We start from the raw sequence: 22720 nt of genomic DNA, 5'->3' as shown, positions 1-22720 counted from the left end.
GTCCTTGTTTTCTGGAAGGCTTATTACCTGTTCTGTGACTATATAGAGCAGACACTTGGCAGGGCAGACCCAGTGCTAACCCAAAGTGGCGTGATAATATTAAGGAACAGGGGGCTTGGAAAGCTCCTAGAAAAAGTGCAGACTCATCAAAGCTGGCCAGTAACTGAGCATTCCTTTCGTACCTCTCCCTCTGACCGCTGAGCTGGGCAATTACAACCAATATCATGCACCTGTAGATTCCCTCCACACTGTAAGGCAGAAATCCTGTAAGGGTCTCTAGGGGCTCATAGGCTAGGGACCGGAAAGAAGAGTTGACTCAGCTCAGCTCTAGAGGCTCTGTACTCTAAGTCCTTTCAATCCAGAAACCCTGAAACTCATGTGGAGTTTCTGGGCTGACACATCTTCCCAGGAACAAAGAGTTATATAGAAAAACTATCGCATAGGCCAGGCATGGTGGCTCACGCCTGTAATCCCGGCATTTTGGAAGGCCGAGGTGGGTGGATCACTTGAGGTCAGGAGTTTGAGACCAGCCTGGCCAACATGGCAAAACCCCATCTCTACTAAAAATACAAAATTAGCTGGGCATCATGGTGCCTGCCTGTAACCCCAGCCACTCAGGAGGCTGGGGCAGGAGAATCACTTGAACCTGGGAGGCGGAGGTTGCAGTGAGGTGAGATCACACCGTTGCACTTCAGCCTGGGCAACAGTAGTGAAACTGTCAAAAAAAGAAAAAAAAAAAAAAAAAGGCCGGACACGGTGGCTTACGCCTGTAATCCCAGCACTTTGGGAGGCTGATGTGGGTGGCTCACCTGAGGTCAGGAGTTCGAGACCAGCCTGGCCAACACGGTGAAACCCCGTCTCTACTAAAAATACAAAATTCGCCTGGCATAGTCTCACACGCCTGTGGTCCCAGCTACTCAAGGGGCTGAGGCAGGATAATTGCTTGGACTCAGGAGGCAGAGCTGCAGTGAGCAAGATCGCATCACTGCACTCCAGCCTGGGCGAAAGAATAAGACTCTGTTTCAAATAAATAAATAAAAAGAAAATCTATTGGATAGATTGGATATGAAAACATTAACTGCTCAAATGAATAATTCAGTGAAATAGGTTGGATATTAAAATGGATAGAGTTGAAAAAGCAATTACTGACCTGAGGAAATGAGTCTAAAGCATTCATAAAAGTAGACTGGACGAGGTGGCTTACGCCTGTAATCCCAGCACTTTGGGAGGCCGATTAACCAGGCGTGGTGGTGGGCGCCTGTAGTCCCAGCTACTCGGGAGGCTAAGGCAGGAGAATGGTGTGAACCCAGGAGGCGGAGCTTGCAGTGAGCCAACATTGCACCACTGCAGTCCAGCCTGGGTGACAGAGCGAGACTCCGTCTCAAAAAAAAAAAAAAAAATTCATAAAAGTAATTGGTAATGGATAGAGATGAAGTAAATGAAAGAAAAGTTAATTAATAGGGAGGATAGAAGAATAAATGTTAATAGTAGCCTTATGAGAACAGAATATAGTCATTAAAAGGAGAGTGTACTTAAATAATGAAAGAGAATTTCTCAGATTTAGACAAATGTCTTAAGATTTAAAGGGGTCATTGTACACATGCACATACACAGGAACAGTGAAATAAAACATTGTGAAAGACAAAGAAAAATATTTTTAAAATGATCAGAGAGAAAGAGCAGGTTACTTACAAAAGAAAAATATTTAAACCTTCATTGGGTCTCTCAAACACCACACTGGAGGCAAGGATACAATGGTGTAATAACTCCAAAGTGTTTAACGAAAGGTTTTTTTTTTTTTTTTTTGAGACAGAGTCCGCTTTGTCACTCAGGCTGGGGTGCAGTGGCATGATCTGCCTCCCAGTTTCTAGCAATTCTCCTCCTCAGCCTCTTGAGTAACTGGAGCTACAGACGCACACTACCACACTCAGCTAATTTTTGTAGTTTTAGTGGAGATGGGGTTTTTCCATGTTGACCAGGCTGATCTCGAACTCCTGACCTGAGAACTCTGCCCGCCTTGGCCTCCCAACGTGCTGGGATTATAAGAGTAAGCCACTGCGCCCAGCAAAAGAAAGGAATTTTTATATTTGGTGGAGTAAGGCAATGTCAGGCATATAACACTTCAGGAGATTGAAGACATAGGAAAATGTTAAAGCAAACAACTATTTATTGCACTTATTAAAGACTGTAAGAAAGGGCCAGCTGCAGTGGCTCATGTCTGTAATCCCAGCACATTGGGAGCCCGAGGCAAGAGGATTTGTTGAGCCCAGGAATTGAAGACCAACCTGGGCAACGTGGCGGAACCCCGTCTCTACAGAATATACAAAAATTAGATGGGCATATCAAGTTCCTGAGTCTGTAGAGAACTGAAAAAAAACAAAAACAAAAACAAAACCTGGGTGTGGTGGTGCATACCTGTAGTTCCAGCTACTCAGGAGGCTGGGGCAGGAAGATTGCTTGGGCTCTGGAGTTTGAGGCTGCAGTGAGCTAGGATTGCATCACTGCACTCCAGCCTGAGTGACAGAGTGAGACTTTGTCTCTGAAAGCAAAAAAAAAAAAGATCGTAAGGACGAATTTACTCAGAGGCGGGACTACTGTGATAAGTATAGGGACCACTGCAATGGGGTCTTGCGATGAGAGAGTGATATTAGGATCGACTTCGACTCCACCAAAGACAAGTGGGGATTTGCAGTCAAGGAGTAGGAGGGGGGGGGGGGGGGGGCGGTCAGAAGATGGGAAATTACTTGAAGGAAAGAAATCTCAGGTGCAGGGGATTCTGGCTAAACTGACTTGACAGGATTTTTACTGAAACAGGCTAACTGGGCAGAGTCCCTGGATGAAGAACAGAGCCTGAGGTTGGGACCTAGTCAGAAACAGGACTCAGAGGAGCCCCACTCAAGTTTGGTCAAAGGAAAGTGTCTCTGTCTGAAAGCATAAGCAATAAAGTCAACAGCAGTAAAACGAATGGATCACAAAGGAGAATTTTTGTGCAATACTAAGCAGGACTCTGCTTTAATCATTGTAAAAGTTGATTATGTGAAGTGAGTCGTTCTTAGTTTCTTTTTAAGTTCTTATTTGCAGAGGAAGCCTTTAGCTACTACGCTTCAGAGAGAACAGATTGTAACATTTTTTTTTTTTTTTTTTTTAAGACAGAATCTCACTATGTCACCAGGCTACAGTGCAGTGGCTCCTTCTCCACTCACTAAAACCTCCGGCTCCCGGGTTCAAGCGATTTTCCTGCCTGAGCCTCCTGAGTAGCTGAGACTACAGGTGTGTAGCACCACGCCCGGCTAATTTTTTGTATTTTTAGTAGAGACGGGGTTTCACTGTGTTAGCCAGGATGGTGTTGATCTCCTGACCTCGTGATCCGTCCTCCTCGGCCCCCTTAAGTGCCGAGATTATAGTCATGAGCCACTGCGCCCAGCCAACATGTTTCTTATCAGACTTCAAGTCTGTGTTGATGTTGATGCCAGAGAGGTATAATGAGGCATGCCTGACCCCCACTTCCTGTCATGGCCTGAAACCGTCTCTCTGGTTAAATTTTAAAACAGCCCTGGCTTAGGAGGATGTTCATTCTGATGGTTGGGGGCAGGGGGCTTAGGATTTTATTTTTGATTTACAAGTCCTATAAGATAAAACTGCATAAATTTTAAAGAACAAGTGTCGTGCCTGATGTGTGGACCACACAAAAAGTTCACCAAACTGTCCAATGCCATAACCAGAGACATTCGAACAACAAATCAGGATGAGAAGTTGATGTTTCCACACTGTAGACAGCTTTTCCCAAGACGTCAGAATAAGTCTTCATATCATAATGAGACTCTTACGCTCTTAATATCTACATTTTTCACTTGACAGAACCTGACCCCCAAATCCTTTCCTGCCGGGGGGATGGCTTGAGACCAGGAGGTTGAGACCAACCTGGTCAACATAGCAAAACCGTCTCTACTGAAAAAACAAAAATAAAAATATTAGTGGGGGCGAGGTGGTGCATGCCTGTAGTCCTGAGAACGAGGCAGGAGGATTGGCCAAGGCGGATTTTACCAACACCACAATCACATCCCATAAGTAAATATCTTTTCCTCTCTCCAGGACTACAGGTAAAGAATGGTAATTGTGCACACCATACTTAGATTCCCTTTCAAAAATGTAATCATAGGTTAGAGGGCCTTAGACTGGTTTTTTTAGTTGCAACAGATGTAGAAGCCACTGAAGAATGAACTCTGTGACTAAGTCCAGCAAAGCTGTGCAAGTGTGCTAGTTTGGAAAACATTGTGTCTTTCAAGTAGAAAAACGACAGATTGACCATTTATTTCTTCCCACAGTTCAGACTAGAATACAGATGTTTAACCCAAGATCCAGGGAGGGTCTTCAGAGAAATCAAAATCTCCTGATGGTGCCTGAGGACCTCCCACTTTGTCACAGTGGCAGGAGGAGACAATATTCTGCAATGTCACTGACCCAGGATGATGGACCAATCAGGGCAGTTAGTGAACTCGATCTGGCCAATCGGAAGTCAGAACAGTAGACGTGACAAGGGAAGCTGATGTAGTGTCTATCAGTACAGGCTCCAGTGAGACAACCTTCCCAAGCGGTGATGGCAGGGAGAGGGAGAAGAGGGGACAGAGACTGATTTTCCCGAATAAAGCATCCCCTGGGATTGGCTACTTTAAGTTCGGAGTACCCACGCTCTTTCCATTCTTCCAAAATCAGAGTAAGCATGTGCTGATTTTCTCTTTCCATTCTTCCTACCCCTACCCCACAGTGGTGCATTTGTTATCTACTTTTAATAAGGCAGGTCGCCATCTCAAATCCTTCCTGTTAGTTTCTAACTTTTTCAGGTATGGGATTTTTTCCTAGGAACTCTCTATTAACTTAAGACATTTGGGCCAGGCGCTGTAGCTCAGGCTTGTAATCCCAGCATTTTGGAGGACACGGCTAGTGGATCGCATGAACCCGGGAGGCAGAGGTTGCAGTGAACTACGATCACGCTACTGCACCCCACCCTGGGCAGTGGAGCAAGACCCTGTCTCAAAAAAAAAAGCTCACTCAAATCATTCCTCCTGGGCCCAATCGATCCTGTCACCTCCGCCTCGTTACTACAGGCATGTGCCACCTCACCCCTGCTTCTTCTTCTTATTATTATTATTGTTTTTTTTAGTAGAGACAGTTTCTCTGTATTGGCCAGGCTGGTCCGGACATCCCGGACTCAAGCGATCTGCCCGCCTTTGCAGAGTAGTAGCTCAGGGGACAGTGTGGGGTGACTAGGTTTCTGAGGAGGGGAGGACAGAGATATTGGGGACAGGGAGCAGGGTCTCGGGAGAGATCTGGACCCTTGGGAGCCTCCCACCCTCGCTCTGTCATCACCTAGCATCCCTGGAGACAAGTCTGTGACCTTGCACTACATTTGGTGACTCTCACTCCATTCTGGAAGGTGGGAAAGGAATCAGCCAGCAGCATTAAAGCCCTACTATGTGGCAGGGGAGAAGCTAGGGAAGGTCCCCCATGTTCTGTCAGTTGGCCACGGCATCAGCCAGGACGGATTATCATCCCCACTTCCTAGATCCAGCACACAAGGAAGCGGCTCCAGCTGAATGGCAGACATGCCTAGCTGAGTCACTGCCAGAATTCCTTTCTATTTTCCAGGCCTTCAATGATATTGCCCAATACTTCTCTAAGAAAGAGTGGGAAAAGATGAAATTCTCAGAAAAAAATCATCTCTGTGTATATGAAGAGAAAGTATGAGGCCATGACTAAACTAGGTAACAGAAAGTTCTAGGTACAGGCAAGTCTGGGGACACATGAGCATCCCTTTCCCTGCTTTGGCTACTTCTTAGGCTACAGAAAGTACCCCACATTTTCCTTTTGTGCAGGGAAAAATCGCAAGGCAGCTTCTGGATGTTCTGCTCTTCTGTATCCTGTCAGGGCTGAGGGCAGGGGCTGGCCACAGTGGAGCTCATACCTGGATCCTGCACGTTTCTCTCCCTTAGGCGTCTTTTCTGATGAGTCCAACTGTCTCTGTGGCATCCCGGCACCCCCTACCCCCACCACCACCCACCCTACCTTCCTTCTCTCGGCTTGTCTCTCTTTTTTTTTTTTTTTTTTTTGAGTCTGAGTCTCACTCTGTCACCTAGGCTCGAGTGCAGTAGTGCAATCATAGCGCATTGCAGCCTCGACTCCTGGGCTCAAACAATCCTCCTGCTCAGCCTATCGAGTAGCTGAGGCTACAGGCACGTGCCACCATGCCAAACTAGTTTTATTTTATATTTTGTAGATAAGAGAATCTCTCTATGTTGCCCAGGCTTGTCTTGAGCTCCTCACCTCAAGCAATCCTCCCGCCTCAGCCTCCCAAACTGCTGGTACTACAGACATGAGCCACCGTGCCAGGCCTAAGCTTGTCTCTTAAGGAATAAACATTTGGCTTCTTTCTAGGTTTCAAGGTCACCCTCCACCTTTCATGCGTAATAAACGGGCCACAGACTTCCAGGGGAATGATTTTGATAATGACCATAATGGTGGGAATCAGGGTGAGTAGATGGGAAGGGGATGGAAAGGGTCTCCTCAAGCCTGACTACTTTTCAGCTCAGCTACCTGGGAAAGATCCTCAGGCATTTGTTCCCTCATACACATCAGGGCTGAGTGAAAAAAAAAATTGCTTGCAGAAAGTTAACTACAGAGGCCATTCATGTAAAATGCTAAAACATCCAAAACAAGAATATATATTTTATGGATAACAAGTAAATGGTAAATGTATAAAAACATGAATGCGAATAAAAAGCCATCAAATTGAGAACAATTACTGTAAATGGAGAAGGAGGGAGGGCAGAGATTGGTGAGTGCTGCACAGACAGCTTCAGCCATGACTTGTTGATAGTGGGGTTTTTTTTGTTTGTTTTGTTTTGTGGTTTGTTTGTTTGTTTTTATGGAGTTTCACTCTTATCACCCAGGCTGGAGTGCTATAGCGTAATCTCAGCTCACTGCAACCTTCACCTCCTGGGTTCAAGTGATTCTCCTGCCCCCGCCTCCTGAGTAGCTGGGATTACAGGCGCCCACCCCCACACCCAGCTAATTTTGGTATGTTTGGTAGAGACGGGATTTCAGCATGTTTGCCAGGCTGGTCTCAAACTTCCTGATCTCAGGTGATCCACCTGTCTCAGCCTCCCAAAGTGCTGGGATTACAGGTATAAGCTACCACTCCCTGCCCGCTTATAGTATTTCTAACATTCTGAATAAATAAATCAGATTTAACATAGCAGTGGGATAATGTTGAGATCCAACTGGACTCAATAGTATTCCACATACTTTTCTGTGTGTTTGAAATATTTCTTTTTTAAAGGACATGTTGTTCTTGCTAAGCACTGTTAATGAATGAAAGGACAGTTAAGAAAGTGTTACAAGTGAAAAAAATTTAAAAAGAATGTATTAAAAGCACAGATCTGCAAAAAACTTCCAGAGTTTGCTTGATTAACAACATGTAGGTATTGGATAAGTATCTTATGAGAGAGGATAATGAAAATATTATGTAATAAAAATCGCTGTTTCTCTCTATTTTACAAAAACCAAATACTCTTCTCATTCCCAAACAACCCTGAATCTCCGTGATGAGCTTGGAAGAGAGTTTGAAAGAGTGATCCTTCATCCAACACAGAGAGCTTTCCCACTTTTCAGTGAGCAGAGATAACATAGGGTGAAAAAAAGACAGGTTCTTGCATAGAGATCTTTGTGCATTTAAGGACTATTAAGGGGACATATATGTTTACTTGCTCTTCTGCTCTGAAAACACAGTTATAAGACAAGGTCAGAATGTCCAAACTGTCTCCAATAGACCTATTACTCCCCAACTAAACAGGCCAGATTCTACCATCTCCCACAATCACTATAAGAGGTCTGAAAATCCAGTGCTTGAGTATCTGCCAAGTTTTTGACATTAAAGGAGTGTCTTTATACTGAAAATATTTCAGAGCCACTGGACTAAATCATGCATGGTTCATCACACATTTAACAGCTTAATTGACATACCATAAGATTCACCCATTTCCAAGTGTAAAATGATTTTTAGTTGTTGTACATCTTGAGTGGATACAGTTCAGATTCCCAACCAAATAATTTAATTATTTGAGAAAAATTAAAAGATACGTAATGGAATAAGATAAGACTGTGATGGGGTTTAGTCCCCATTTGATAAACCATGAGATGGAAAATTCTGAATTGATGACACACATAAATGCACCAACCAGGACTAAACATAATTCAGAAGCAAATCTCAAATAACTCCTCAACAATGAGTGGACTCATAACCCTCTGCTGCAGAATGCACTCATGTGACAGAAGTCTCTCTAGAGTTTGGAAATCTTTCCCAACAAATTAAAATTTCTGATGTATTCTCTTTCAGTTGAACGTCCTCAGATGACTTTCAGCAAGCTCCAGAGAATCCTCTCAAAGGTGAGTATCTCTCAAATTTTAAGGGCCAGAGAACCTTTGTCCCTTTATGGATGCAAACACTGGTAAGAATGGGGGAATATCAAAAATGCCCTCGCTGCCTCCTTCTCCCCATGTCTATCACAACACCTGATGTAGCATCAATGGCTTGATAATACTAACAGTTGTAATCCTAATACCTCTTTGTTTTCATAGAGATGCCAGATATTCTAAACAGTTTACATGGATGAATTTAATCTTTAAGAAGACCTCTATGATGATGTTTCTGTTATTATCTCCAAATAATAACGTCTCATACATTTCGGTTGTCATCCACACAAAAGCCATGTGACTTGGCGCAAATCTTCTAAGTTCTCTGAGCTCCAGACTCCTGGTCCATGAAATGGAAGTAAAGAATCATAGTTCATGTTATAGATCCTAGTTATCAGCAAAATAATAATGACATGAGGCTGTCGTGTTACAGAGATGTTAAAGAATTTTCCTGAGGCGCAGTGGCAGTGGTAGTCTAATCCAGAGCTCCAAGCTGTTTAAAGCTCATTCACGTTTGCATTTGTTTAAGAAGTTCAGATACTGCTCACTATGGCTTTACCTCATAGGGCCTGCTGGTGCTTTCATTGAGACACCCACTCTTGCAACAGGAAGGACCAGCTGGCCTCTGCTCTGTTACTGGGGCCACTCGCATCACTTAGGAATTGCTTGACTGTTGGTCCCTTTCTACTGTGAACCCTTGAGGGCCTTGTCTCCACCTGGGGCATCCTGGAAGCCTCAGTCCCAGCCCAGGGTATCCCTCAGAGGCCCTTGAATGAGTGATTCCACAAGCGCAGATTCAACTCTGGTTTAGAGAGTAAAGGGATCTGTGAGTTGGGTTGCCATTGTGGAGGACAAATTCAAAGAAGGATCATGAAAAGTATTAGCTTTTGTTACTACTGCATTTAAAGTGTTTGCAAGCTCAGAGGGGACTTTCCCTTAGCCTGTTTTACATGTATTTTTCACTATTTCATAAGTGAAGAAGCTGTGTAAATGTAGCTTAACAATGTTGGTCAGTGACACATCCCAGTGTAGCCAGAATTGGTGTGGGTACCACCTCACTTAATTCCACATTCAGTGTTCGTTCCTCGGTAGGGTGGTATGCAGTATCTAGTATCTAGTACTGCTTTCTTTGCTGCCTAGATTAATTTCAGCAAACCATTTCTTTCCCTCTCTCTTCCCTGTATTCATCTCCACACACCACCTTTCCCAGCAGTGTTTTGTCCCCTCTCTATGTTTTCACATTTACTCTCTCAGGAGCTGTCTACAAGCTTATATGGGATCCCTTGTATTTTATAGAAGCTCTTCCTTTTATAGACCTTGTGAATTCTTAGAATGCTATTCTGCAAATCTTCTGTATACCAAACTCTCAATTACATTGAGATTTTTCACAGAGTACTCTAACAGATATAGTAATAATGGGTCTAAGGTATCAGCCTCTCTAAGCCAGAGAATAAGAAACTGGACAAAGAAGGCACATGGGCACTTGGGAGCAGCGAGGCATCTCCTTTTTTTGAGTAAACAGAGACTAACACTCTCCAGCCTACCCAACCCTCATTTTCCAATCTTCCCCATCACAGGACCCAAAAGGGGGAAACATGCCTGGACCCACAGACTGTGTGAGAGAAAGCAGCTGGTGATTTATGAAGAGATCAGCGACCCTGAGGAAGATGACCAGTAACTCTGTAAGTGAACCTTCGGCTCATCCTCCACATCCCTGCAGATGTGCTATTCTGTTACGGTACCGGTATCCCATCTTGTCACTTGTTCCCCAAATCATTCCCTTCTCATAATTTTCTAGGGTACAGCATTGAGGCTGAATGATGAGATCTCCCATGCTCTTTCTACTCCCTTGGCTGTATATGCAGGGATCCTCTCTACCCAGGATGCTGTGGGATCCCAAACCCCAGGTCAGCCCTGATACGCAGGCCACACCTTCCACTAGCCTAGGAATGGATAAACCAGGCGAGGAAGTCACTGTGACATGTGCAGATGGTTCATTTCAAGGAACCGTGGAAGGCCTGTGTGGGTCCTGAGGTAGGGCAGAATCGGAGTGTGCAGGGTCTGCAGGTCAGGAGGAGTTGAGATTGAGTTATTAGGAAGTGGGAACTCACTGCCACTTACTTACCTTCTCTCTTCTTGCCTTACCCTCAGGGATGTGACACATGCTCATGATGAGAAGCAGAACGTGGTGACCTTTCACGAACATGGGCATGGCTGCGGACCCCTCGTCATCAGGTGCATAGCAAGCGAAAGCAAGTGTTCACAACAATGAAAAGTTGAGCATCATTTTTCTCAGTGTGGCAAGAGTTCGATGTTAGCCTTTCCGTTTTATTTTCCTACAGTGTGCCATTCTGTTAGATATTAGTATTTTCATTGATGAACAAGACATATTTAACGCATATTTCAATTTGTGTATCCATGCACCTACCGTAGAAAACAAGTATTTTCAGGTATTCTCTCCATAGCATAGCACTACCCTCCTCTCTCCCCAGATGTGACTACTGAGGGCAGTTCTGAGTGTTTAATTTCAGATTTTCTCCTCTGCATTTACACGCCCCCCCCCCAACACACACACCAAGTACCACTATAAGCATCTCCCATCTGCTTTTCTCCATTGCCATGCGTCCTGGTCAAGCCCCCCTCACTCTGTTTCCTGTTCAGCATGCACTTCCCTCATCCGATTCCCCTCTATCAGTCATTGACAGTTAATAAGCATTTGCAAATGTTCCCCAATTGTTTGTTCCTCTCATTATTGTGCACACAGTTCTGTGCACGTGTGTAAATATTTCTTTAGGATAGATTCTTAGAAGTGCAATTGCTGCGTAAAAAGAGTCATTTATTCAACAAAAACCTAATGAGTGCGAACTGGTGCTGAGCGCTGTTCTAGGTGCTGGAGAGACATCAGGGAACAAGGCAGACAGATGTTCCTGACTACCATTCTAGAGGAGGATGTTTCCAGTTGTTGGGTTTGTTTGTTTGTTTGGTTGGTTGGTTGGTTGGTTGGTTGGTTGGTTGTTCTAGAGACAGAGTCTTGCTCTGTCCAGGCTGGAGTGCAGGGGAATGAACATAGCTCAATGCAGCCTTGAACTCCTGGACTCAAGCAATCCTCCCACCTCAGCCTCCAGAGTAGCTGTGACTACAGGCACGTACTATAATGATCTACTAATTTTTTTTAGGTTTTGCCTAGAGAGTCTTGCTATGTTACCCAGGCTAGTCTCGAACTCCTGGACTCAAGCAATCCTCCCACCTTGGCCTCCTAAAGTGCTGGGACTGCAAGCATGAACCTCCTTGCCTGGCCTCCAGTTTTTATTTTGATAGAGACCATACACTTCAGTCCTGGAGCAGGATTCTGCAGCAAGTGGTTGGGCATCTTGGCCTTTGCTCTCTGAACAATTTTCAAGTTCTAGGGCTGGGACGGTCCCTTTGGGAGTATGAGGGAGGAGACACAGATGAAATCGTCATCTGGGAAACGTGGAGGAATGAGGAAGATGCGTGCACTATAGACCCTGTGATAGACAGGGAATAGAAGAGTCCACTTAGTCTCCGTGCAGGGAAGCAACAGTGGGAAAGTCCCCTGGACAGAAGCATAAGACTGCCCATCAAGGGTCTCACCAACCAAGGGCCTCGGGAATGGGGTGGGGACGATGATTTGAAATGGGTCAGTTCTTTCTCACAGGTACCACTGCACGGTGCAGAGGTGAAACTGTTGTGGGGAAGGGAAGGGCAGAGGGGAGTCTGTTTTAGAACAAATCATTGTGTGTGAATGAAGACATTAAGGCTCCATTCACACACAACAGACTTGAAACACCAGCCCCAGGTAGAGGCAGGATCAGAGCTGTTTTGACCATCCGTAGCGCATCACGTTGGCCTCCTGGTTCTCCCCAGCCTTGGAAGGAGGACACTATCATCATTATGCCTATATGATAGATCAGAGACGGAGTCCCAGACAAGATGGTAGGCGTCTTGTCACAGGTCCTACAGCTGGCAGGTGCAGAAGAAGCTGAGTTTGGAGCTCACTGACTCTAGAAACATTAAGGAGGAGAGGTGTGTATGATGGACGGACGGAGAATTGAATAAGTCCCGGGTTCTGCCCCGAATCACAATGTAGAGGCTGTGGGTTCATTTACCCAAGACAAGGAGCACTAGGAGAGAGAGAGTGCAAGGATGGAGAGGCAATCGTAGTCACAGCAGGGACAGTGGGAGACAGAGATATGCAGGGTGGGCAGAAGAGGGTCAGGCAAAGAAGCTGGGAGACCCAAGGCCAAGTGTGGGCTGTCACAACCACCAGAGGAAGAGGGTGCCAGGAAGGAAGTTGTGGGGCTCCAGGAGCAGCAGAGGTTCCCCAGATCTGTGAGCATGCCCTGCCTGGTACTGCAGGAAGAGGTGGCTGCCACCCAGGTCAGTGTGGACGTACCTCTACCTGTGTCTCACAGGAAGCAAATTCTATTTTATCCCAATATGGTTCTGCATTACACAAATGTAACATTCGGCTACTAGATATTGAGTGCCTTATCCTCCATGCAAATAGAGGAGAGCATGCCCCAAGAGAGATACTGAAGGGTTTGATTTTTCTTTCTCCCTGGGAAAATGGGATCCATAAGTTGGGTCCCCCAGCCCTCCAGACAGGTGCAAGGAAGAGTGGCTGGAAGATTCTGAGTCATGACAGGGAACATTTTTCCTTAAGTTCCTTGGGTGTATAAAGCTCCTGACTGTCTATCATGTGTAGATAATGAGTGAACATGGTCCCTCTCCACACAAATGTGTTTCTGTCCTTCATTATTACTGTGAAGGGCTGAATTTACACCAAGTCATGATACACTACTTTTGTGGTTTTTTGAGACAGGATCTCACTCTGTCTCCCAGGCTGGAGTGCAGTGATGCAAGTCCAGCTCACTGCAGCCTCGATCTCCCAGGCTCAAGGGATTCTCCCCCTTCCACTTCCAAACTAGCTGGAAGTACAGGCACACGCCACCATACCCAGCTGGGTTTTGTATTTTTTCTAGAGAGGGTGTCCACTATGTTTCCCAGGCTGGTCTCGATCTCCTGGCCTCAGCAATCCTCCTGCTTCAGCCTCTCAATGTGCTGGGATGACAAGTGTGAGACACCTCGCCAGGCCTTCACTTTCTTTAATGAACAATTATCAGAGTTTCATCTTAGAGGCAAAAGTGGCTACTGCCAGCCAATCTGTCTGTGGTGTTGGAGGGGAATCTGGCTGATTTAGATGTTTTAAATGAACTTTTAAATTAACCTACCTGATGACTATCCTAAGGCCCTTTCCAGCTCCGTGTTTTTTTGATTCAGAGTGTGGAGTTTTCAGAGGCTTTATTACAAAGAGCATCTCCTGGCCGGGGGCGGTGACTCACACCATGATGCCAGCAGTTTTGGAGGCTGAGGCAGGCAGATCACTTGAGGTCAGGAGCTCGAGACCAGCTTGGCCAACATGGCGAAAGCCCTGTCTCTACTAAAAATACAAAAATTAGCCGGCCGTGGTGGCAGGCCCTTGTGAATCCCAGATCACGCCACTGAACTCCAGCCTGGGTGACAGAGTAAGTCTCTATCTCAAAAAACAAACAGCATCTCATTCCTACAGTGATTTGAGCTGTGGTCTTTTCTACTTGGGTTTCGCTATCAGTCCGATCCCATCTACTCTATCTCCCAGGAATGCCTCAATATTTCTGGTGGACCACTGACACGTTTTCCTATTTTCCTCTACTGTTAAGAATTGATCCTTGAAAACATTTTCTTCCCAGTTCAATGGAATGTTGAGTGGGGCACGGGATCTATCTTCTATCTTGCTCCAATCATCTGGTTTTAGATATTTTATGTACTTTTGTCACTATATAAGTGTAATTTTTCTCAATTTGGTTTTCTAAATGGTTATTAGTGGTATGTAGAAAACCTACCTATGATTGTATATAATATTTTATTACCTGTCTGGGTGCAGCTTCCCCTGCATTTTGGCTCAAGACTCAATCTGTTTTATTCTCCAAAAGGAAAGTGGCAAGCTGAGCACAGTGGTTTACGCCTACAATCCCAGCACTTTGGTAGTCCAAGGCGGGTGGATCACTTGAGGACAAGAGTTCGAGACGAGCATGGCCAAGATAGTGAAACTCCATCTCTACTAAAAATACAAAATATATATATATATGTGTGTGTGTGTATATATGTATATATATGTGCGTATATATATGTGTGTATATATATGTATATATAGCTGGGCATAGGTGGTGGGTGCCTGTATTCCCACCTACTAGGGCAACTGAGGCAGGAGGATCACTTGAACTCAGGAGGCAGAGATTACAGTGAGCCGAGATCGTGCCGCTGCACTCCAGCCCGGGAGACAGAGACTCTATGTCTAAATAAAAAAGAAAAAGGAAAAAAGAAAATTCACCTCACAGGCAATAGATAGTTATAAAAGGATACTGTATGGAAGATTTCATAGGGGAGACTGATGGAAAGAAAGGATATATATATATTTATATATATATGTGTGTGTGTGTGTATGTGTGTGTGTGTGTATATATATATATATATTTTTTTTTTTTTTTTTTACAGAGCTAAGCAGTTCACTGCAAAAATCAGCAGAACTGCCTTTTTCTCCAAAAATTTTACCCATAAGCTATTCTACTACTGGTTCTTCTAGTCCTTCCCTCTATTCCAAATCCTCAAATTGTCCATTTCCTTATTGCGATAATTTTCCTCTGCCCAAGTCTGGGTACTCCACACATGTAACACTGTCTTCAGTGTTTGAATGCCCATTGTTTTAGCTCAGGTTCCCAAGGAAACAGGCTTTGGGCTATACAGGACACCCCTAGACAGACTATACTGAGAAACTATGCTTGAAACGGTGCATGGGGAGAGGAGAGGAGAGGGAATTTACATACCTGGCTCTCATTCCTAGTTCCTTTTCTAATTGATCAAAATTTACCCCACAGGCACGAACTCCCCCACGCTTCTAGATTGCATCACCTGCCCCTTTCGCAACTGTCTGGGAAGCCAGATCCCACACTTGGAAGTGTAGTGTTTCATACAATCCAAAAGTGGTAGCAGAGGCCAGGCGTGGTGGCTCACACCTGTAATCCCAAAACTTTGGGAGGCCGAAGCAGGTGGAGAATGAGGTTAGGAATTTGAGACCAGCCTGGGCAGCATGGTGAAACCCCTTCTCTACCAACAATACAAAAATTAGCTGGGCATGGTGGTGCACGCCTGTAATCCCAGCTACTTGGGAGACTGAGGTAGGAGAATCACTTGACCCTGGGAGGCAGAGGTTGCAGTGAGCTGAGATCACACCACTGCACTTCAGCCTGAGTGACAGAGCAAGACTCCATCTAAAAAACGAACAAACAAACAAACAAAAGTGGTAGCAGAAGTCAGAAAGTCCAGGCATGTAGCTACTTTGCCTGGTTGTACAGCAGCAGCCAAGGGTGAAAACTAATGCTCCAAGGCAAGTCCTAAATTCACCGAGTAACTGGAGTACCCATCTGTGTTAGTTAATTGCCTTTATCTGAGGAAAAATAAAACTCATATCTCTATGACAAGCAGGTACTTACAAGTTGGAGCTAGGCACCTAGGCTAAACTCCTCTGGTGACAGGGAGACAGGGACATCATCTTCCTCTACGTTCACATTTCAAAGATGGCTCCAAGGTCTTGAAGAAAGACATTTCCAGGGGCTGGGCGTGGTGGCTCAGGCCTGTAATCCCAACACTTTGGTAGGCTGAGGCTGGAGGATCACTTGAGGCCTGGAGTTCAAGTTCAAGACATTCCTGGGTTATAGGATGGCCAGAGGCTTACATATCAAAGGAAGAATTTACAAATACAAATTTTCTCAAGGAAATACTCTAAGGAAAGTGAAATGGGGGAAGGTCTCTTTTTCCCTTTTGGCAAGAGGAAAAACTCAATTTATATTTAGTTACCCTTACAATTTCCCCCTTTTGTTACTCTTTTATAGTAACACTACAATTTTCTAATTATCTCCACTGCTGTTTCTATCTTTCTCTGGGTAGTTTACAGCCACCTAGATATCCAACAAGTCCATAGTAAGATGCAAAGCAAAGCAATTATCAGGATTATAATAGGATGAAAACAAAAATTTTTTTTTTTTTTGAGATGGAGTTTCGCTCTTCTTGCCCAGGCTGGGGTGCAGTGGTGCAATATCGGCTCACTGCAACCTCCATCTCCCAAGTTCAAGCTGTTCTCCTGTCTCAGCATCCAGAGTAGCTGGGATTACAGGCACCTGCCACCACATCTGGCTAATTTTTTTGTATTTTTCATAGAGACCAGGTTTCACCATATTGGGCAGGCTAGGCTCAAACTCCTGACCTCAGGTGATCTGCCTACCTTGGCCTCCCAAAGTGCTGGGATTATAGGCGTGAGCCACCATGCCTGGCCCATCCCAAGTTTTTAGATAAACCTAACCAATTGTCAAGCAGAAAATGTTTAAATCTACCCATAAGCTGGAAGCCCCTGCTTTGAGTTGTCCTGCCTTTCTGGACCAAACCAATGTATTTCTTAAATGTATTTGATTGAGTCTCCATAAAATCTATAAAACCAAGCTGCACCCCGACCTCCTTGGGCAACTCAGGACCTCCTGAGGCCGCGTCATGGGCCATGGTCACTCCTATTTGGCTCAGGATAAATCTCTTCAAATGTTTTCCAGAGTTTAACTCTTTTCATCAGCAGACTTCAGGAACGGAGCAGAATCTGTTTTTAGTAATTTTATGGGGAAAGGTTGGAATTAGTCCATTCTATATGTAGATAACAAGAACTCGGCTGGGCGCAGTGGCTCATGCCTATAATCCCAGTACTTTTGGAGGCTGAGGTGAGTGGATCACGAGGTCAAGAGATCAAGGCCATCCTGGCCAACATGGTGAAACCCCATTTCTACTAAAAATACAAAAATTAACTGGGCATGGTGGCGTGTGCCTGTAGTCCCAGCTACTCTGGAGGCTGAGGCAGGAGAATCGCTTAAACAGGGGAGGTGCAGGTTGCAGTGAGCCAAGATTGCGCCACTGCACTCCAGCCTGGTGACAGAGAAATTCCGTCTCAAATACAAATAAACAAAAAACCAAGACCTCGAAACAATGCAGACAGCCACAATCTAATAACTGGTCTATTAGAACTTTTCTTTAGCAACATAATTTTTCTCTCTATATTGATCACTTAGGAATCTCAGATTTAAAAACCTCTTGAGGATAGAAAGTGAAACCAAGGTGGACTTTAGATTTCACCTACATTCTCAAGGTTCCTGGGCCTGCCAGAAAGTGACCGTTTTTATTTACTCACTGTAAAGCTAAAAATACTTGAAGTTAGCCATTCCTTGCATTTTGATGAAAGCCTTGGTAATATAACCAATGTTTCATTTTTTTTTCTTTTTGAGACAGGGTCTTGATCTGTCGCCCAGGCTGATGTGCAGCGGTGAGATCTCAGCTCACTGCAGCCTCCGCCTCTTGGCCCCAATTCTCCTGCCTCAGCTTCCTGAGTAGCCAGGATTACAGGCGTGTGCCACCAAGCCTGGCTAACTTTGTATTTTTAGTAGACATGTGGTTTTACCATGTTGCCCAGGTTGGTCTCAAACTCCCAACTGCAGGTGATCCACTTGCCTCAGTCTCCCAAAGTGCTGGGATTACAGGCGCAAGTCACTTTGCCCAGCCCTATAACCAATGTTTTCAGTTGTATCCCTCTATAAAGAGAGAGCAGAGGTGTTTTGTTGTTGTTGTTGCTTTTTTGGTGGTTTTGTGTGTGTGTGTGTGTGTGCTTAAAAAAAAAAAAGGGGGGGGGACCAGGTTCAATGGCTCACACCTGTATTCCCGGAACTTTGGGAGGCCACTTGAGCCCAGGAGTTCAAAACCAGCCTGCCCAACATAAGGAGAACCCCATCTCAAAAAAATAACTAAATAAAGGAAAAGAGAAGAGAAGTATGGTTTTATTACTACCTGCATGCAGGGCCTGCATGAGGTGGTAGGTGTGCTGGGCCCAGGGGACATGTGGGCTGTGAGGAGATGGTGATGGCAAGGCTGCAAGGAAAGGGGGTGGCTTGGAAACCAGGCCCAAGGGATCCTCAGATCTGCTTCTTGAAATGGGCAGCCTTGAGAAAAGAGTCATGGTAAGCCACAGTCATGCCATCCATCAGATGCAGACATTCTTGGAAATCTAACTGCCCATCACTAGTGCGATCCAGTTTCTTCACCATGTGTTCAAGGACACTGGGGCGCTTCTGGTTCTTTGTGAAGGCAGCTAGGTCTGTATTCATGAAGCTTGGGAACTCCATCTTGGGGTGAATGCTGTTGTAACCATCCTTTCCAGCCTATTTCTGGAAAACAGAAATCGGGGAATCGATGCACTGCTCTGTCTCTGTAGGGCTGGAGATTTTTGCCATGTTGGAATTGAATGAGGCACCAAGAGCAGGTTTTTACTGGACCTGTGTAAATAACCATATTGCCATAAGAATATTTACAAATGGTTTTCGAATTCTGGAGGAATCCAGTAGAAAGAAAAAGCAAACGTTTCCATCTTAGTTTACAAAAGCATACTTTACCAAATTGTTATAAACTATAGATACTTTAACAGAGAAAATTTTCTTTTTTTCTTTTTTTTTTTTTGAGAAAGGTTTGTGCCCTGTTGCACAGGCTGGAGTGCAGTGGTGCAAACACAGCTCCCTGCAACCTCTGCCTTTCAGCTCAACTGATCCTCCCACCTCGGCCTCCCAAGTTGCTGGGACCACAGGCGTGTGCCACCTTGCCCAGTTAATTTTTTTTGTATTTTTTGTAGAGGCAGGGTTTTGCCATGTTGACCAGAGTGGTCTTGAACTCCTAGGCTCAAGCGATCCTCCCTCCTTGGCTTTCCAGAGTGAACAACCCCACCCCACCAGAAAATTTTCTTATATGTGGAAAACAAAACATTTAATTAAAAAGAAAGTTTTTATTGTCTTAATTTTTTTTTAGAAACTGGGTCTCCTATGTTTCCCAGGTCGGTCTTGAACTCCTGCACTCATGGGATTCTCCTGTCTCAGCCTCCCAAAGTGCTGGGATTACAGCTATAAGCCACCGCATCCAGCCAAAGAACAACTAAAGTTTTAAATAAAGGTCAAAAATACATTAACTTTATCAGTTATTTAGCTTCATGTAATTAATTTTTGTTCTGCTTGATCTTGATGATCAGTTGCATGAACCCATCAGTTTCTGTTAGAGTTTTGAAAAAAAATTATTTAGTTCATTGATCTGAAAGATATTAGAAATCTATATTCAACAGTACTTGTTAGAATCTTTTTAATGAATTTGATTCTAGATGCTTTTAGAGAAGAATCAGCACTGTAGATGAAAAAACTTAGAATAGTGATGATTAAAATCTGATGAAAGTTCAATATTTGACATGAAAGTTCAGATATTTCTATTATATAGAGCATTTTAAGATAACAACCAGAATCATGACTGATAGCATCACACCAGGATCACCAGACCTCTGTAAATTTTATATGATCTTCAGATCATATAAACATTAACATCAATAACATATCTATGTAAGTGTAAACATATAACATTAACACCAATATCATAGCTACATAAGTGTAAACAGCAATTAGTATTATTTTATTATTTGACATTGCTTTTCATATAATCTAACATATCAAATAAGCCTAATGAGAGACACATTCTTTGAGGCTCTCCAGGAGCCTCACTGGTAAATCTCAAAGTCAATTTCAGGTTAAAAAGACTTAAATTAGAATTTGATTAGTTTGTTCAGTAGCAACAGATAAATTAAAACAGAATTTGATTTGGGGAAAGTTTGTCAAAGATGTTTAAAGGCTCAAAACATTTGTTCAAAATAGGATCACGGATCACTGTGAAATAAGAGTCACTCATTTAGGGGCACATGTTCTCAGGACCTCCTGAGGGCTGTGTCACAGGCCAAAAATAAATTCTAAAAGAAAGAAAAGAAAAAGGGAAAAAGAAAATAGTCACTCATTTAACCAGATTGATAGTCAACAGACTTCAACAACAATACAGAAAGTTACATGGACTTAAAAACATAACCATTCCAAAGCTCAGTTTCCTAAGCAATCAGAAACCTAATTATAGGCCCGGCGTGTTGGCTCACACCTGGAATCCCAGCACTTTGGGAGGCCGAGGCAGGGAGATCACTTGAGGCCAGGAGTTCAAGACCAGCCTGAGCAACATGGTAAAACCCCATCTCAATTAAAAGGACAAAAAATTAACTGTGTGCGGTGGCCTGCGCCTGTGGTCCCAGCTACTCCGAGGCATGAGAATTGCTTGAACCTGGAAGACGGAGGTTACAGTGAGTGGAGATCATGCCATTGCACTCCAGCCTGGGCGAAAGAGACAGACTCCGTCTCAAAACAAAACAAAACAAAACCCTAGGATCAACAGAAAGAAATGCCAAGGTTAAGATAAAGGATTGCAGAGCCCCAAGTTCTTCCTTGCAGAGGAAGTCTTCAGGTACTAGGCTACAGAGAGAACAGGTTGTTAACATGTTTCTTTCTTTATTTCTTCAGATGGCATCTCACTCTGTTGCCCAAGCCAGAATACAGTGGTGCGATCTCAGCTCACTGCAACCTCTGCCTCCCAGGTTCAAGTGATTCTCCTGTCTCCGCCTCCTGAGTAGCTGGGATTACAGGCGCCTGCCACCGCACCCAGCTAATTTTTGTATTTTTAGTAGAAACAGGGTGTCACCATATTGGTCAGGCTGGTCTGAAACTCCTGACCTCAGGTGATCCCCCTGCCTCAGCCTCCCAAAGTGTTAGGATTACAGTTGTGAGTTACTGCGCCCGGCCGTATTATGTTTCTTATCAGACTTCAAGTCTGTGTTGATGTTGATGTCAGAGAGGTATAATGAGGCACGTCTGACCCCCACTTCCTGTCATGGCCTGAAATCATCTCTCAGGCTCAATTTTAAAAGAGCCCTGGCTGAGGAAGAAGTCTACTCAGATGGTTGCAGGGATGCAGGGGTTTAGGATTTTATTTTTGCTTTACAAGTCCTATAAGATAAAACTGTATAAATTTTAAGGAACAAGTCTCATGCCTGATGCATGGACCACACAAAAAGTTCACCAAACCGACCAATGCCATAAGCAGAGACATTCCAACAACAAATCAGGATGAGAAGTTGATGTGTCCACACTGTAGACAGCTTTTCCCAAGACACCAGAATAAGTCTTCATATCATAATGAGACTCTAATCCCCTGAATGTCTAATTTTTCACTTGACAGAACTTGATCCCCAAATCCTTTACTTCACCTAGTGCTCCCTTTTATAGAGTTGGCACTCTGCCTTAATTCAACCCAGTCCTAAAATGCTACTCAAAGACTATAAGTGGTCTCATTCACTTTCCCCACAGTCTTTTGATTTGTTCAGCTGACAGCCCTTAGGCTTCGGATCTTGGATCAAAACTATTGTACAAACTAAATTTATTATACTATTGCTAATTACAGCTGGGTGCGTTGGCTTATGCCTATAATCCCAGCACTTTGGGATGCCAAGGCAGGCAGATCACTTCAGGTCATGAGTTGGACACCAGCCTGGCCAACATGGTGAAACCCCGTCTCTACTGAAAATACAAAAGTAAGCCAGTCATGGTGGTGGGCTCCTGTAATCCCAGCTACTTGGGAGGCTGAGACAGGAGAATCACTTGAACCCAGGAGGTGGAGGTTGCAGTGAGCAACCTTGCTTACTGCACTGGCTGGATCACACCACTGCACTCCAGCCTGGGCGACAGAACGAGACTCCATCTTAGAAAACAAAAACAGAAACTTAATAAATACAGTTAAGAACCTTTCTTAAAATGCGAAATCTCTGTTGTTACAGACTGATTATTTAAAAGGTAAAGAAAAACAGATAAACATGTTAAAAAAACCTATTTCAAACCTAGAGGAGCAGACTCGCCCTGCTTCAGTGCACCCTTGACACTAATGTTCAATTTTTAGAAAAACTGATAAACAATTTCTTTTCCATCCCAACCTATCTCATCATATATAAGACTTCCTTCCCAAGGCTCATCCTTCATAAACCCTCAGCAACTTGCTTAGACATTCTGTCATTTTTTTTTTTTTTGAGGCGAAGTCTGACTCTGTCCCCCAGGCTGGAGTGCAGTGGCTCGATCTCGGCTCACTGCAAGCTCCGCCCCCCGGACCCACGCCATTCTCCTGCCTCAGCCTCCCGAGTAGCTGGGACCACAGGCACCCGCCACCACACCCGGCTAATTTTTTGTATTTTTTTTAGTGGAGACGGGGTTTCACC

The 22720-nt window shown here is 44.3% G+C and overlaps 2 pseudogenes; one reads left to right on the top strand and one right to left on the bottom strand.

The window, feature by feature from the left end:
* The first annotated feature begins 5505 nt into the window (after positions 1-5505).
* LOC105515047 lies at positions 5506-10502 on the top strand (annotated as a pseudogene).
* Positions 10503-18527: 8025 nt separating this feature from the next.
* LOC105515046 lies at positions 18528-18845 on the bottom strand (annotated as a pseudogene).
* Between the last annotated feature and the right edge of the window lie 3875 nt (positions 18846-22720).

Source organism: Colobus angolensis, unplaced genomic scaffold (genome assembly GCF_000951035.1).
Source record: "Colobus angolensis palliatus isolate OR3802 unplaced genomic scaffold, Cang.pa_1.0 Scaffold252, whole genome shotgun sequence".
Classification (NCBI taxonomy): domain Eukaryota; kingdom Metazoa; phylum Chordata; class Mammalia; order Primates; family Cercopithecidae; genus Colobus; species Colobus angolensis.
Note: the sequence above shows the minus strand (reverse complement) of the source record. Positions and strands in the feature narration are given on the sequence as shown.